Source organism: Cervus elaphus, chromosome 6, assembly GCF_910594005.1.
Source record: "Cervus elaphus chromosome 6, mCerEla1.1, whole genome shotgun sequence".
Lineage (NCBI taxonomy): Eukaryota > Metazoa > Chordata > Mammalia > Artiodactyla > Cervidae > Cervus > Cervus elaphus.
Genome location: NC_057820.1, coordinates 5,776,000 through 5,793,329, shown reverse-complemented (window position 1 = coordinate 5,793,329; position 17,330 = coordinate 5,776,000). Strand labels below are relative to the sequence as shown.

Genomic DNA, 17,330 nt, shown 5'->3' with positions numbered 1-17,330 from the left:
CAAGCATGAAAACCGGGGGGCGGGGGGGGGAGGCTTTCCCTGAGAAGCTGTGCAATTCCAAAACATCAGATTATGATTTGGGTTTATTTCCTGATAGGATTAAAGGTAGATTGATTGTCAAATTCAAAACATCCTCTTTTTTTTTATCTGAAGATTCAACCAGGGGAGCCTTTGCCTTTTCTCAATTGTTTTGCAAATTGATTACTCAGGGAAGTTATCACGTCCGCCAGAGATGGGCAGCTCTCTGCAGGCTCCGTCAGGGAAGGGGGCGCAGAGGACCCCCGCTGGCCTTGGAGGGATGGGAGGGACGGTCCTCTGCCTGAGCAAGGACTCACGCATGTGCATTTCAGAATCTGTGCCTTGACCTCAATTTTGAGGCCATGAGGAAGGATGCCTGTACGTGACCACGGAGGCCACTGGTTGCTTTTCTGACCCACCCTCAGGGGAGAAGAGCTGGGTTATTTTCCTGAGCTGCAGAGCCAAGCTCAGGGCTGGTTTCTGCTGTACTAGTCAGGCCCATGATGAGATGGGTCAAGATTTCGAATGTTTATTCTCTTTCCTTCTGACCCATGGACTGAATCCCTCCACCCCGTCAGTCGTTCCGGGTACCCCTTCCACGTTGCTCTGGTCATTTGTCTTCTTGTCCTTAGACCCACCCATTCCTCCCCGCTCTCCTGCAGAGGACAGACCTCTGCATATTATTTCACAGCTGCTTTTGCCAACTGGCCTCGGGTGAGGTTGGGCCAGTTGAAGAAATCAGGGGAGCCTGGGGGGAAGTGGGTTGAGCTATTTAAGTGGGGCTGCCATAACTGAGGAAGGCAAACCAGGTGGCTTAAAACAACAGAAACGTATTCCTTCTCAGTTCTGGCGGGCGGAAGTCTGAAATCAAGGTGACAGCAGGGCTGTGCTCCCCCTGAATTTTCTAGGGAAGAAGCTCTCCTCGCGTCTTCCATCTTCCGTTGGCTCTGGCTATCCTTGCTGCTCTTCGGCTTCAGGTTCCAGGCCTGCAACCTCTGCTTCTGTCTTGCCTGGCCTTCCCCCGCCCCATGTCTCTGTACTCTTTCCTCTCCTTACCAACGCATTAGTCACTGGATTTCCAAACAGTCACTTCCTGAGATTGGAGATAAACATGGGTGTTGGGGGAACATCGCTCATGGGACGGCATGGGGCAAGGTAAGTCAGCGTGTTTCTTGTCCTTTCTGTGGTTCAGATGGCCTCTCCAAGGTCCAAGCTGTCACCAGGGTCCACGATGGTCCCAACTTCTCCCAGGAGGCCTGACAGGAACCCCTCTTGCCTTTCTTCCCAGGAGGGCAGTAAATAGACTTACGGCTGCCTCATCTTCCCCTGGTGCCGTATTATATCTCTATTAAATTGCCTGCTGTGAGTTTTGTTTTCCTGGATAGATTCCGATTGGCATTCATGGTTTGTCAGACATCAGACCATATCTAAAAGGTGTGTTCTTGCCTGGAAAATTCCACAGACAGAGGAGCCTGGCGGGCTGTAGTCCGTGGTTACCCTGAGTCGGACATGGCTGAGCGACCGAGCACAAAAAGGTGTGTGGAAGCATCCCGCGTGGGGGGTTAAGCATGCATCTGTGTCTCCGGTTCAAATCGCAGCTACTTCGTGGTTGGACGACCTTGGGTGGGTTACTCAGGCTCTCGGTGTTGGAACTTCTCCATTGGCAAAGACAGGGTAACAGTGGTATCTAACTAATTAGGATGTTAGGAGAAACAAGAAAATCCGTGTAAAGTGGATTTCCTTAGGTTCTAACATATGGAAAGTGTTTTCTAGATGTGTTTATTATGATGGGGCTGATCATCAGTCTGTGAGGCAGGGGCTTCATGGAAGACATCTGGAACCTTGTCAGAACACACCTAGTAAAATTTAATGGGCATTCTCTGCTCAGTATATTAGGCTGGCTGAAAAGTTTGTTTGGGTTTCTCTGTACTATCTTACGGAAAAACTTGAACAGACTTTTTGGCCAGCCCAATGTATACACATATATACACACAAGTTAATTACTAGATCTTGGTGATACAACGGATGTTTAAAACGTTCAGTCAACATGCCTTTCCTATAAATAACTTGTTCTGACCACTGAGCCTTGGCCACACGTATCATATTCATGTGTTCTACTAGCATCTCTAAATCTGAGGGCATAGGAGCTGGAATGTTTCCAAAGGAAAGAGATGACATCTGCCTGGAACTACCCCATGATCATTAATAAATATCTAATGAGTGTGCTGTCAGTTACCTATAGGGCTATGAGCAAATTTTAGGTACATTTTAAAAAATTCTTGTTGAGCAATTATTGCACCCTCAGATGAACCAGGGGGCCTCCCAGGTGGTTCAATGGTAAAGAAACACCGGCCAATGCAGGAGACGCGGGTTCGATCCCTGGGTCAGAAAGATGCCCTGGAGAAGGAAATGGCAACCCGCTCCAATATTCTTGTCAGGAGAATTCTGTGGACAGAGGAGCCTTGTGGGCTACCGTCTACGGGGTCACAAAGAGTTGGACACGACTGAGCAGCTGAACACATACACACAGCCCTGAAAATAAAGGTCAGCGGCTCAGAATTACTCTAAGAGTCTCTTTATTGTCTGTCACTACGTTAGGGTTCTCCAGAAAAATACACAGAACTAATAGGAGATAATGGTGAGTGTGTGCATGTATTGTAAGGAACTGGTCACGTGACTGTGGTGGTTAGCAAGTCTGAAATAGTTTCCAGAGCTGAAATCTTATGCAGGAGTTTAAGCTTCCATCTTGAGATGGAATTCCCTCTTCTCCAGGAAACCGCAGTTTTGTTTTTAAGAACTTCGACTGATTGGATGAAGCTCACCCAGCAGTAATCTATTTCACTTAAAGTCAACTGAGGGCTGTTGTTGTTCAGTCGCGAAGCCGTGTCAGACTCTTTGTGACCCCATGGACTGCAGCACACTAGGCGTCCCTGTCCTTCACTGTCTCCTGGAGCTTGCTCAAACTCATGTCCATTGAGACAGTGATGCCATCCAACCATCTCATCCTCTGTTGCCCCCTTCTCCTCCTGCCTTCAGTCTGAGGGCTGGATGATCACCAAAGCCAACCAGATGCAAATAAATTTACAGCAAACCCTAGATTAGCCTTTGATTAAATAACTGATACCATAGCTAATCTGAGCTGAAATGTGACTCCCTCAAATTCCTACATTGATGTCTTAACCCCCATTGTGACTATATTTGGAGACAGGGCTTTAGGAGGTCAATAAGGTTAAGTGAGCTCATAAGAGTGGGGTCCAAATCTGACAGATTGGTGGCCTTGTAAGAGGAGGAAGAGACATCACAGATATCTTTCTCTCTCCATGTCTACCATGGACAACGAAGCAAGAGGGAAGTCCTCTGTAAATCAGGAAGAGAACTCTCAGCAGAAACGGAACCCTGCCATACCTTGATCTTGGGCTTTCCAGTTTCTAGAACTGTAAGAAAATAGATTTCTATTGGTTAAACCACATAGTCTGTGGTATTTTGTTAAGGCAGCGTGACTATCTTAGGTCTGCCTGAAAGACACAGAGAACTATCATAGCTTCCCCACTACACTGCAAGGAAGTGGAGACCTGGGATATAATAAAATAAAAATTATTTTATTTTAAAAAATAATACCTAGTACCAAGTTACTCCTCTGCTTTGCTTCAGGGCAGAGCGGCTGGGAGGTTTTGTTGCTTGGCAACAGCTCCCACGCAGGCAGGCACTCCACAGACAGTTGTGCCCTGGGTGCCCAGGACCAAGAGAGACGAGTCCACATGCCCACCCCGACTGGACGGAACCCAGCCGTCCTCCCAGACAGTGGCTGTGGGAATGCTGCCCCAAACCCCACAATGCAACACTGTCTTTAACAGCCTCGAGGGTATTTACAGCAGGGCAGGAGGGAAGGGTATGCACGCAGTTAATGCTCAAGAAGGTTTTAACTGCACAAGCAGATAGCCGTGTTCCTTGCAACCTGTGACTGACAACTCCCAAGGACCAAGTCAGAATGCCCCCACCCACACTATTGAGATTATAAGGCCTCATTCATAAACGCCCATGCATAAACATTGCCTCAGCACAACTGCAGTTTCTCAGTTCCCAGGGGAAAATAACCAACATGTGCAAACACTACGTCCTTCCAGTGAGGGGCCGTGGCAGTCAGCTCAGTCCTCAGTTGTGTCCGACTCTCTGCGACCCCATGAACTGCAGCACACCAGGCCTCCCTGTCCATCACCAACTCCCGGAGTTTACCCAAACTCATGTCCATTGAGTCAGTGATGCCATCCAACCATCTTATCCTCTGTCGTCCCCTTCTCCTCCCGCCTTCAATCTTTCCCAGCATCAGGATCTTTTCAAATGAGTCAGCTCTTCCCATCAGGTGGTCAAAGTATTGGAGTTTCAGCTTCAACATCAGTCTTTCCAATGAATACCCAGGACTGATCTCCTTTAGGATGGACTGGTTGGATCTCCTTGCAGTCCAAGGGACTCTCAAGAGTCTTTTCCAACACCACAGTTCAAAAGCATCGATTCTTCAGCACTCAGCTCTTCTTTATAGTCCAACTCTCACATCCATACATGACCACTGGAAAAACCATAGCCTTGACTAGACGGACCTTTGTTGGCAAAGTAATGTCTCTGCTTTTTAGGATGCTGTCTAGGTTGTTCATAGCTTTCCTTCCAACGAGTAAGCATCTTTTAATTTCATGGCTGCAGTCACCATCTGCAGTGATTTTGGAGCCCACTCCTCTTAAAGAACTACATTCTAGTGAAGGAGACGGATACATTTTAAAAGAAAAGATATGTGTTAGTGAGGAGTACCAAAGAGAGAAAAAAATCAAGGAAGGTGGAAAATTTGGACATTTTGGCTAAAGTCACTGTGCTTGGAAGATTCATAGCTCTGCAGAGTCTCATTGGATGTGTGAATATGTCAGGTTGTGGCAAAGGGAATTAAAGTTGGTAATCAGTTGACCTTGAGATGGAGAGAGTAGTCTGAATTATCTAGATGGGTCCAATTTATTTAAAAATTTTTTAAAAAAAATTTATTGGCGTATATTTGGAGTATTTGGGCTTCCCAGATGGCACTAGAAAAAGAACCCACCGGCCAATGCAGGAGACATAAGAGATGCGGGTTCAACACCCCTGGGAAGATCCCCTGGAGAAGGAAATGGCAATCCACCCCAGTATTCTTGCCTGGAGAATCCCATGGACAGAGGAGCCTGGTGGGCTACAGTCCATGGTCGCAAACAGTCAGACATGACTGAGCGAATAAACCAACACCACCCATTCTCTTCATTTGCATCTCTATTCCTGCCCTGCAAATAGGTTCATCTGTACCACTTTTCTAGATTCCACATATATGCATTAATATACAATGCTGGTTTTTCTCTTTCTCACTCCTTTTAATCCTAGACTCTTGACAGGATCACAGCCAATAGCAGGTACTTGATAAACATCTAATTGAAGATAGGGATTATTCCAAAGTCCACATTCCTTCTACCACCCTCCTCTGCTGTTGCAAAGTTATGCCTTCTTTGAGCACACCGGTTTTGAAATCAAGATTGATTTAAAAAGCATCCTGCCAAGGGCGCTCTCCTGGGGCCAGCATTGGGCTCCCAGTGCCTCTGTGACCTCCCTGGAACCTGCCGCTCCCAGCGGTATCTTTCGGAAGCAGCCTGGGAAGTGACGATTTCCTGGTCTCCCGCTCTCTTCGCTATCTGGTGTGAAGTTTCAGAATGACATTTCCTTCCTCTTAATTTCTCCAAAAGGCCAACAACACGTTATTCAGGAGTCCTGCGTCCAATCCTAACACCCGATGCATCTGATAGGCAAGCTGCTCGCTTTTTCTGTTTGTGCAGCAGAGACACCTTATCACTCCTCCTGCACCTCGAGTTTCCATTATGAAATGCATCTCCTATCACACTTCACCTGTGTCCTTGGCGGCTCCCTCTGGTTCACGTGGCTTCTCAAACACTATTCGTCTTGTTCAAGTTCTTCGGGGTCCAAAATAAATCATCGCCTTGTCACCCAGACTTGCACGTGGCCCACTGGCGCGCTGCTGCGTAGACAGATGGACGTATGCAAACCAGGGATGCGGTTTAGGAGAGCCATACTCTTGGAATAACTTTTATCTGGGAGTCTTCTGTCCAAGAGTACCCCAGAGGGAAGCGGTTTTACATCACCTAAGGAAACATGCCAACGGATCGTTTTTTCTGAGGACAGTTGGCAGTTCAAACAATGAGGGAAAGCAGAAGAGCACCTAAGGTGAGCACCGCACAGTTTTCATTTAGGAATGACAGGCTCTAATAAAAGGTTGTTTTTAAGGTTTCATTCTGGCTTAGCGTGATCCTCTTGGGCACTAAAAATAAACAGATTATACAGAGCTAGGGTTCTGGGGAAAAAAATCAGCTTCCTTTACTGCCCTCCTTTTTATCCTCCCAACTTTCCTTTTTCATTTTTTTTCTTTTAATTTTCAGTATGCCAAAAATAAGGTTTTCAGGAGCATAAGAAATTATGGATTTCAGGCATCACAATATGTTCTCCAGGTACACACACACACACACACACATGCCTATATGCACACACACACACAGTGCACACTTACATAATGCATACACACACATGCATACACAGTGATATGGAATATACACAAATACAATACACACTTACACGCATATACACATGCACACACTTGTGCACATATATGTGATACACACACATACACATCCTTTTAGGTTTCTATACCACGGCTAAAGCACAAACGCAGTGTTTTTCACAGGACTGGTGCTATTTTTAGACTAAATTATGGGAAGTCTGCAGCACTAGTAAATGGACAAGAAGCACAGAGCCCCAGTGCATGGTAACATATCAACGTGAAAGCTAGCCTGGCCTTCAGCCAATGAACTGTGGTTAGATGCTGTAGCAATGGAAGTAAGAACACCACTTACAAAGGAATGATTAATAAGCTGACAAACTTCCAGGCATTTATTTCCTATTCTTTAGTGCCAGCAATATTCATAGTAGCATGTTTTCATCTTTATTAGTAAAATCTCCCAGCCGGGTCCTCTTTGGCATGTTCATGGAGGGTTTCTTAACTCTGCTGCAAATTGTTTGGAGAGGTGAACATGTGATAAACATTCCTTTTTCTCTGTCACCCTAACAGACCTTGTGTGTTTCTCTGTCTCCACGACAGGTGGCATCAAACAATACCGTTATGTTTTCCCAAACTTGACACGAGCAGAAATCTTTTCCGACAGAGGGATTAGCATCTGCTGGTAACTGACTCATGGCCACTGAGTGCAACTTCCTGGGTCACGTTTGTTTCAGGGAAATTCTGTCCTTCTTGGTGGCATCTGCCCCCTCTGTGGTCACGTTGACTTTCTTTGGAGGTCAACCCCTTTTGGGGGCTTCCCAGGTGGCGGTCCTGCCAGTGCAGGAGATGTGAAAGACAAGGTTTGACCCCTGGGTCAGGAAGATCCCCTGGAGGAGGAAATGGCAACCCACTCCAGGATTCTTGCCTGGAGAATCCCATGGACGGAGGAGCCTGGAGGGCTATAGCATATGAGGTTGCAAAAGAGTCGGACATGACTGAGCCCTGAGCACCAGCTGGTTAATCGTCTCCAACGCCCTCTTTGGGATAAACCGATGATATTAGTCATCAGGGAAGATGATGCAAAATGATGTAATGAAAAATTATGGGACGGAATGAGGGTGATCAACTTCTTCACCTGGGACAGACCCAAATTTTAATACCAGAAGTCTCACATCCCAAAAACTGCTCAGTCCCACTCAAAGTGGGGTGTTTGTTACCCCAGATGGTAGAGTCATCAGCTTCAGCGAAGGAAACCTGGAGGGGCTGGGGTGTGAATTCAGACCCTGTTCCAAATTCCAGTGGCCCCTGTCAGCTCAGTGACCCTGGGTGACCCTTTAACCTCCTCAAGCCTCTGTGTTAACAAAATGGGGTGAATGCCTAGTCTTAGGTTGCTGTGAGGTTTAAGTCACATTAGATATTTAAGTTGTAGAACACCATGCCCTCGCCCCTTCCCACTGCCACAATCATTTCTGAAGTTATAAAAGCATCACGTCCGCAAAAATAAAAATAGCTGCTACCTCATCTGTTGGATGAGACAAGGCCAAATCTGCACATACAGGGAATAATGAACTGTATCTGTCTAAAATAGATAGCTAATAAGGACCTGCTGTCTTACACAAGGGACTCTACTCAATATTCTGCAGTGATCTACATGGGGAAAACATCTAGTGGATATATGTAGATGTATAACCAAGTCACTTTGCCACACACCTGAAACTAACATACATACAGAGAGAGAGAGAGAGAGAGAGAAATAACAAACTTCACAGCCAGGGTTGGGGGGCTCTTAGGTGGTTTGTGATGGGCTCTCGGAAGTGGGTTCTAGAAATGTGACAGCAAACGACACAGTCGAGTCATGCTGTCCATGGTGGTCCCTTTCTCTTAGCTCCCATGTGATTTCCCCAGGAAGGCAAGACTTCAACCGACAAGCCCGCCTCCTTCACCATCTCCTGGCTGGACAGATGGTGCGTATATAAAAGGCCCTGCCCTCCACTAAAATTCTATTTTGGGGCTACATAAAAATGACAATGACTGGGAAGTCACAATTTTTAATTAAATGTACTAAGAGAGTACAGATTAATGCTGCTAACCAAGAGAGTAATGCTCCCAGGCCAGCTCCTGCCTCCTGAAGCAAAAATCTCCCTAACAGTGGAGCTTTTAAGAATTGCTATTTCCTGCATTAATAATACTCAAAACCACATTCATAACAATATAATTAGCAACACAGTTCCTATCATATAGCACGTGAGGACTCTGCATTATTAATTACACCAACAGAGCCTTCGCGTGGAGAGCCAGGCTCTAATTTTAGCTTTCAAGGTAAATGAACCTAAACATGGGGGTCGGGGGAGCCCCGCAGAGCAGGGTGACCCGTGCACAGCTCCCGTCTCTCTGGTGATCACTAAATAACAACGAATGCCCTGTCCACGGCGCCTTGGGGAATGACATAGGTTTTAAAGTCCAAGCTTGAGTGAGTTGGCTGCACTCCCAAATTTTGTACACAGCAAAATATGACAAATATCCGAGCACTGCTTATTCTATCTCAGGCTCCATCTTTAAATCCACAGGACATCATGATACTTGTCGATGGATGAGCTGAGCAGGAAGGCCTTCCTGAGGGTCTTAGAGACCAAGTCTTACCCCAGTGGGCTTGGCCCACTATTTCCAGCCCCTCCTTTAACACTCCGGGTGACTTTGTGAGACTCTTGCCTCTAGTACCAGAAGCACTCGGGTAAGGAAGATGCATGCTTTGTCATCTCTGGTTTTGCTAAAGGCCTGTGCTAGTCCTGAGAAAGGAAATAAAATGTTGAGACAGTTGTTTGTTGTTTAATTGCAATGCCGTGTCTCTTTTGTGACCCCATGGACTGTAGCCCACCAGGCTCTTCTGTCCATGGGGTTCTCCAGGCAAGAATACTGCAGTGGGTTGCCATTTCCTCCTCCAGGGGATCTTCCCCACCCAGGGACTGAACCCGAGTCTCCCGCATTGCAGGTGGATTCTTTACCCCTGAGCCACCAGGGAAGCCCACTGAAACAGAGTAGCTCTCACCTATATTCCTTGTGCAGCTTATAAGGGCGCCCGTTTCTGTATATCTTCACAAGTCTTACCCTCGAAGAAATAAGCTTGCCAAGTGGGTAGATACAAAATGATAGGAAATGGTTCTTTTCATTTGCCATCATGGATTCTGAAGAGCACAGCTCAGCTGAGATGGCAACAAGGAGGAGGACGTTAAACCCAGCATGGGCTAGGGCAGGATCAGAGGATGCTTCTGGGGGTCCCCTGGCTCTCCACCTGTCCGCAAGGTACCCGGCCGCCCTCAGCAGCACCCTCCCCACACTGCCCTTTACTGTGAGATCTCTCTGCTCAGAATGCCCAGGGTAGGCATTCCTTCACCAGGATCTAGCCCTTTGGTGGTTTCTTACTCTCTGTGTTCCATTAAAAAGGCAGTAACAATTTTAAAAGACTGTTTTCCAAGGATCTACCAGAGATTAGATGGACATTAGGCTAGCTTCTGAGGATGCTGAAATAAATAAGCCCTGTTCCATAACTCAGAGGAGCTCAAAGCCCAGTGAGGAAGATGGACAAGTGAAAACAAAGCCACTGAATATAATTCATTGTGAAAAGCAAAAACATAAATGAGACCTCTGTATATGTCATAAAGGGCTTATTCTCTCTAACCCACTCCTGCCTGAAAATGCACAAGCAGGTGAAGAAAAAGCAGTGTCTCCCACTTAACTTTATGTTCCCACCCAGTATGAAGAGGAGCATCCGGTCTGGGTCTTACTCACTGGGTGAAACTTCAGGGACCGGACTCCCAGCCCTGAGGTCCCCTTTGACACTCAGGGTGGGCGTGGCTGAGACGCCTTGGCTCAGAGAAGGGAGCTGCTTTCTTTTCTGTGTGAGGGTCAGAAAGGAGTGCCCACAGGAGTGGAGATGCAGAATGGACTTGTGGGCACAGCAGGGGAAGGAAACGGCACTGAACTGAGCGAGGAGCACTGACATATGCACGACCATGTGTAAAACGGGGCTTCCGGTGGCTCGGGGGTAAAGAGTCTGCCTGCCGATGCAACAGACATAAAGGTCAAGGTTCGATCCCTGGGTCAGGAAGATCCCTGGAGGAGGAAATGGCAACCCATTCCAGGATTCTTGCTTGGAGAATCCCATGGATGGAGGAGCCTGGAGGGCTAGTACGTGAGGTCGCGAAACAGTCGGAGCAGCACTGAGCAGCAGCTGGTTAATCGTCTCCAACCCTCTCTTCGGGATAAACCGATGATATTAGTCATCAGGGAAGATGATGCAAAATGATGCAATGTAAAATTATGGGATGGAATAAGGCTGATCAACTTCACCTGGGACAGCCTCAGATTTTAAAACCAGAGTGTCTGCTGTGTGTTGTGATGCTATGTGAAGGGCTAAGGGTACCAGAAATAGCTACTTCTCTCAAGGAATTTGTCTCTTAGGAAGACGGACTAGTGAACAATAATGAAGTTACACTGTGAGAAATAAAATAGTAGAAATAGGATTAGGGTGTAGAATCGTTGGGAGCTTCCCAGGTGGCTCAGTGATAAAGAATCTGCCAGCCAATGCAGGAGACTCAAGAGACAGAGATTTGATCCCTAGGTCGGGAAGATCCCCTGGAGGGGGCAACCCAATCCAGTATTGTTGCCTGGAAAATCCCAGGGATAGAGGAACCTGGTGGGCTATAGTCCATGGGGTCATAAAGAGCTGGACACGACTGAGCACGCTAGCACGCATTCATGTGTGAAATAGATGGCTAGTGGGAGCTCAGCTCAGCGCTCTGTGATGACCTAGAGGGTTGGGATGTGGGGGGTGGGAGGCAGGCTCAAGGAGGAGGGGATATAGGCATCATATAGCAGATTCACATCATTGGATAGCAGAAACCAAAACAACATTGCAAAGCAATTATCCTCCAATAAACAAAAATAAAGGAGACCCCCCCAAAAGGAAGGTCCATTGAGCTAGGTTTTGAATGTGAAAAGGAATTTTCCAGACAGAAAAGAGGGAAAATCACATGCAGACACATGGAACGTCAGCCCATAATATTAATAGCATATTTGAAGAGTGTCTGATATTATTCGGTGCGGGAGGGGGGGCAAGATTGACAGAAAATGAAGTCCAGGGCCTATAACATGTGTATTATCAATATTTCCTATTATATATTTTGCATATATTAGCAAGTATTTGGCAAAAGAATAAAAAATATCCCAGGTTGAAGTAGTTTGGAATAAAATGTTGAATGAATTACAATGAAGCAAATTTTCTGCAGGAATTCTCAGAGCCATCAGCTGAATTCCCAAGAGGAGGTGACAGGATTTCCCAAATGTATTACTAGGTTGAACCCCTTAAAAAAATCAAATTTGCCAGATAAGAAACTGTCAAATAGTGGCAATTTTATATGATTCAAACTAGCATTTTACCACCAAGCTCTATGATCAGGGACTTCTGTTTTGGAGAACAGTTTGCAAAATACGAGTAGAAGTGTTTTCCCTTCTAGAGCAGAACCCCTCGTGAAAAGGGAATACGTCATATTTTCCTTGTACACTGTCCCCACTTCCAGACTAATTGCTGTTTAATAAAAACTTTTGAAATCAGGCTGTCTAATGGACTTTTCTCCAGGACAAAGAATATCTACCTACAGATAGCAGAAATGTTTCCAAGTCACCCCTTAGGTACTCGAGGGCATAATATGCAAAAAGGAGAATCGGATCAGCAGACAGCCCAAGGTCAACAGACTGGACTCGGTGATTGCTGAATCACAGACTGCATCCCTGAATATTCATTAGAAGAAGTGATGCTGAAGCTGAAGCTCCAATACTCTGGCCACCTGATGCAAAGAGCTGACTCATTAGAAAAGACCCTGATGCTGGGCAAGATTGAAGTCAAAAGGAGAAGAGGGCAACGGAGGATGAGATGTTTAGATAGTATCACCGACTCAATGGACATGAGTTTAAGCAAACCTGGGGAGATACTGAAGGACAGAGGAGTCGGGCAGGCTACCGTCCACCGTGTCACAGAGTCAGACACAACTCAGGACAGAACAACAGCAAGAAAGGCCTCACCCCATCCTGGAGACCAGAGCCAAGTAGCAGACTAAGAAACTGTGTGTGGTCCACCTGGACCACACAAGCTGGCCGCTCAGGCGAGCTGGGCTGCTGGTCAAATGCCCAGGTGGCCTCCATCACTGGCCAGAGAGGACGGAACCTCTTTAAGACGCTTTTGCCTCCAATGACACAAAAAACCCTGCACCCAGGGTGAGAAGGTGGAGCCGTGATGTGAGCAACAGGCATGCATGTGACCCCAGACTGGCCCAGGAAAGGACATGTGTCCTCATGAAAAAGGAGATGTCCTAGGGTGGAGGGACTCCTGTCCGCCAGCCTCCGGAATCGCAGGCCACCGATGGCTTAGGTGATGGAGAGTGGCTAGAGGAGGGGGTGGCAAGGCAGCTGAAAACCCTCCTGGGGGCTTGACAGGGGTGGGGGGAAGGCCTAGAAGGTGAGCACAGGTCAGGAGTCAAACAGGTCTGCTTGTTAATCCTGTGCCCCGGTTTATCACTGTGTGGCCTGGGGCCAGTTCTCAGTCTCTCTGTGCTCAAAATGCAGCATCCTTCTCAGGGATGCTCTGGAATTTAAACAAGATGACGCGTGTAAAGCACCAGGCCTGGTCCTGAGCTGGCGCTTAGCCAGTTCTCTGTCATCAGTCATGTTACTCCAGGTTTGTCTTTGCTTCTGAAGTCACATCTTTACATCGCCTTTTTGGAGATTTTTAAAAAGTTGATTTTTTTTTTATTGTTATATGACATCAAAAGTCATGTTCGCATGACTATGGGTCTATTTTTTTTTTTTTTTTTTTTTTGAGGACAGAGAAACTATCTTCCTTTTGATTCCTAGAAACATCAGTTTAAAAAAATTTTTTTTCACCTGAATGACAATATAAGAAAATCCCAGGAGACTTTGTCAGGGACAATACAGTTTACTTTTCACTGAGTAACACTAGTTTCTTCTGATCTCCCTTCTTTTAGAAGGAAAAGTGCAGATTTCCTTAGTTTCTTCTTCCTGCATGAAGACCTTGATGTAGAAATACTGCTACCCCAAAAGGCATAATTCCGGGGGGAAGAATATATTTCAAGCAAAAATTCTTTTACATCCATGACAGCCTGGTCTGTTTTCCCTTCTTCGCTTATTTACTGAGAAAACGGAGTCTGCGACTGACCGCACAGAGGGTGTTGGGAATTCGGCATATCAGTGTCTGAGGTCAACACTAACTGTTTTTGGGATTTCCTCGTGGTCTAGTGGCTAATAGTCCATGTGCCCAATGCAGGGCGTCTGGGTTCGATCCCCGCTTGGGGAACCACACATGCCATAACTGGAACAAGAAAAAGATCCTGTGTACCACAATTAAGACTGGGTGCAGCCAAATAATTTTTTTTAAATAAAGAATAAAACAAAACAAAACCCCACTAGTCCCTCTTACTGTTTTTTGTGGTTACTCTGCTGCGCTTAGCTGCCCTGTCCTGTCCAACTCTTTGCAAAATCATAGACTGCAGCCCGCCAGGCTCCTCTGTCCATGGGGATTCTCCAGGCAAGAATACTGGACTGGGTAGCCAGTTCCCTTCCCCAGGGGGATCTTTCCAGTCCAGGAATCGAACCCAGGTCTCCCGCACTGCAGGCGGATTCTTTATCGACTGAGCCACCAGGGAAGATCGCAACAGTTTGCAAAGCGCTTTCGTGGAGAGTGGATTACTGTTCCTAATGTTCCCCTATCCATCCAGAGGGGAGGGCCAACGAAGATCGCTCCTCCTTTTACAGGCAGTGAAAGCAAGACGATGATGTTGTGATAATGCCCTGACCAGTGGTGACCAGGGCTTGGGTGGGATTCGAGTCTGGGTCTTTTCCTGTCTGTCCCTGGCTGCCCCCTTTCTGAAGCCCCTGCTCCACTGAGTTGCCTACAGCGTAGTGAAGGGAGTTACTTCTCACAGGGGTCACCCCAACTGTTGAGGGAGGAAGCCCCCTTTCATTTACATCATGTCACTTGGTCCCTTTAACATCAGGGCTGGCGACAAGGGACTTGGGCATGGGTGATACAGCATTTTGGTAACTGAGGAGGTGGGTTGTGAATGTGACCTGGTGAGCACCTCCCCATGAGTCACCCCCAAACTTTGCACTTGCTGGGCCCAAGTCCTGGGATGTCTCATCTGCTTGCTTAACACAGCGGCAGAAGAAATAGGGGTTATTCCCTGATGGGCCTGGACTGCGCTTCTAAGCAACAAACTCCGTTTTGCTTTCTCCCAGCATCAAGGAGGCATTAAGAAGAAAGATGTGAATGGATAAAGAAGATGTGTAAATGGAATATTACTCAGCCATTATAAGGAATGAAGTAATGCCATTTGAAGCAACATGGATGAACCTAGAGAGTATCATACTGGGTGAAGTAAATCAGAGAAGGACAACTATCATATGATGTCACTTATATGTGGAATCTAAAAGAAATTATACAAATGAACTTACAAAACAGAAACACTCACAGACTTAGAGAATAAACTTATGTTACTGGCAGGAAGGGTCGGGGGGAGGGGCAGTTATGGAGTTTGGGATGGACATGTGCACACCGCTGTATTTAAAATGGATAATCAAAAAAAAAAAAAAGGTAATCGACAAGGACCTACTGTATAGCACAAGGAACTCTGCTCAATATTATGCAACAACCTAATTAGAAAAATAATTTGAAAAAAGAATGGATCCATATATATATAAAACTGAATCACTTAATTGTATAACTGAAGCACATTTTTAATCAGTTATACTATAATATAATATAAAAATATGAAAAAGAATATATATGTATAATTCACAGGGATAAATTAGGAGTTTGGGGTTAACAGAAACAAACAAAAGTGAAAGTGAAAGTCATTCAGTTGTAACCAACTCTTTGCAACCCCATGGGCTATACAGTCCAGAACTCTCTAGGCCAGAATACTGGAGTGGGTAGCCTTTCCTTTCTCCAGGGGATCTTCCCAACCCAGGGATCGAACCCGGTCTCCTGCATTGCAGGCAGATTCTTTACCAGCTGAGCCACAAGGGAAGCCCAACAGACACAAACAACTATATATAAAATAGATAAACAACAAAGTGCTACTGTAAGGCACAGGGAACTAGATTCTACATCCTATAATAAACCGTAATAGAAAAGAATCTTAGAGAGAATACATACATCTATATAACTGGCTTACTCTGCTGTGTACCAGAAATGAAAACAACATTGAAAACCAACTATATTCCAATTAAAAAGAAATGACTAAAGACTGGCTTTGTGAGCTAGGCTGCTGAGCACTGCGTGTGACTAAGAAATGAAACATCCCTGCTCTGCACCAGAGCCTTCCAAACCCGGCTGCCCGGACTGCTTCTCTTTTCTGTTCACTAGAATGAAATCAGGCAAGCCTAACAAGGAAAAGCTATCACAATAGCAAAGATTTAGCGGGAGAGGAGGAGTGCTATCCTGAAGCTTCATTCAACATGCGCTTTCCTTTTCCCTTCCCACCATTCTCATCCAGGTCCGTGAAGATGTTTATTCCACCCATTTGTGGAACATCTGCTATGTGCACATACGGCATCAAAAGTGGATTTTCTACAGTCAGCCCGCTCAAACCTTGACCTTGAGCACAAAACCTTCTTGAAGCCTCAGTCTCAGTTTCCTCATCTGAGAAATACCAGCTTGTGAGATTGAGTCAGTTAATCACTTACTCATTCATTCATTTATCCCTTCACTCACTAAATGTGTGAATACCTACTGTGTGCCAGACATTGTTATTTCTTAGCTCAGTAAACATTTACTGAGCCACCTACTCTGTTTACTGAGCACCTACTACATGCCAGGCATTATTATTATTAAACACTATGGGGTTTATTTTTTATTTGACCGTCAAGACGACCCTGTGGCAGTTCCTTTCATTATCTTCATGTTACAGATGACGAAATGGCAGCAAAGACAGTTGAAATAACTCAGGGTCACGTCACCAGTAAGCGGTTGAACTGGGATAGGAATTCACACTCAGTGGTCCTGCGCAGGTCCTGGCGAATAAAGCATGACACTCAGTCCCTAATCTGACGATGCTCACAGCTTAGTAGCAAGACAGCTTTGAAAGTGGTGGTGATATGTAGGCACGGGTTCACAACAGAGCTATGACATATGGAGGGAACTCAACCCGTCTGAGTTGGAGGTCAAGGAAACCTTCACAGATAGGGGATTTCAAGTGAAATCTTGAAGGACGTGTGTACTTTCTCGATGAAGGAAGGGAGGGAAGGAAGGACAAGGCATTTCAGGGAGAGGGAGAAAAGGGTAAAAAGCACAGAAAAGATCAGACGTGTGTGGGAAACTGTCAGGAGTTTAGCAAGGCTGGAATGCAGGACATTTACAAGAAAGAGGAGGGAAATGGAGCTAAACGGATAAGCAGGGGCTTTAGTTTTCTCTGGTCACATACACAGGCCGGGGCAGTCACTGCCCTCCACCACGCCGGTAACCATGGTGATGATAGTGGTGACGATGATAGTAGATTAGATTTGCACAACACCTAGCAGTTTATGAAACACGATCACATACATTACAGTGTATCATTTGATCCCACGGAGAAGGCAACACAGGGAGTATGTTTAATCCCCCTGTTACACAAAAATAGTTTAACCTCCAGTTGCTTACAAGAGTTTGTCTCAAATGTACTCAGTCACCCCC

At 46.0% G+C, this 17,330-nt stretch overlaps 1 protein-coding gene across 9 annotated transcripts in view; it reads right to left on the bottom strand.

Moving 5' to 3' along the window:
• Positions 1-17,330, bottom strand: part of LDB2 (LIM domain binding 2) — a 437,269-nt gene that overhangs the window by 20,590 nt on the left and 399,349 nt on the right. The window lies entirely within an intron of this gene.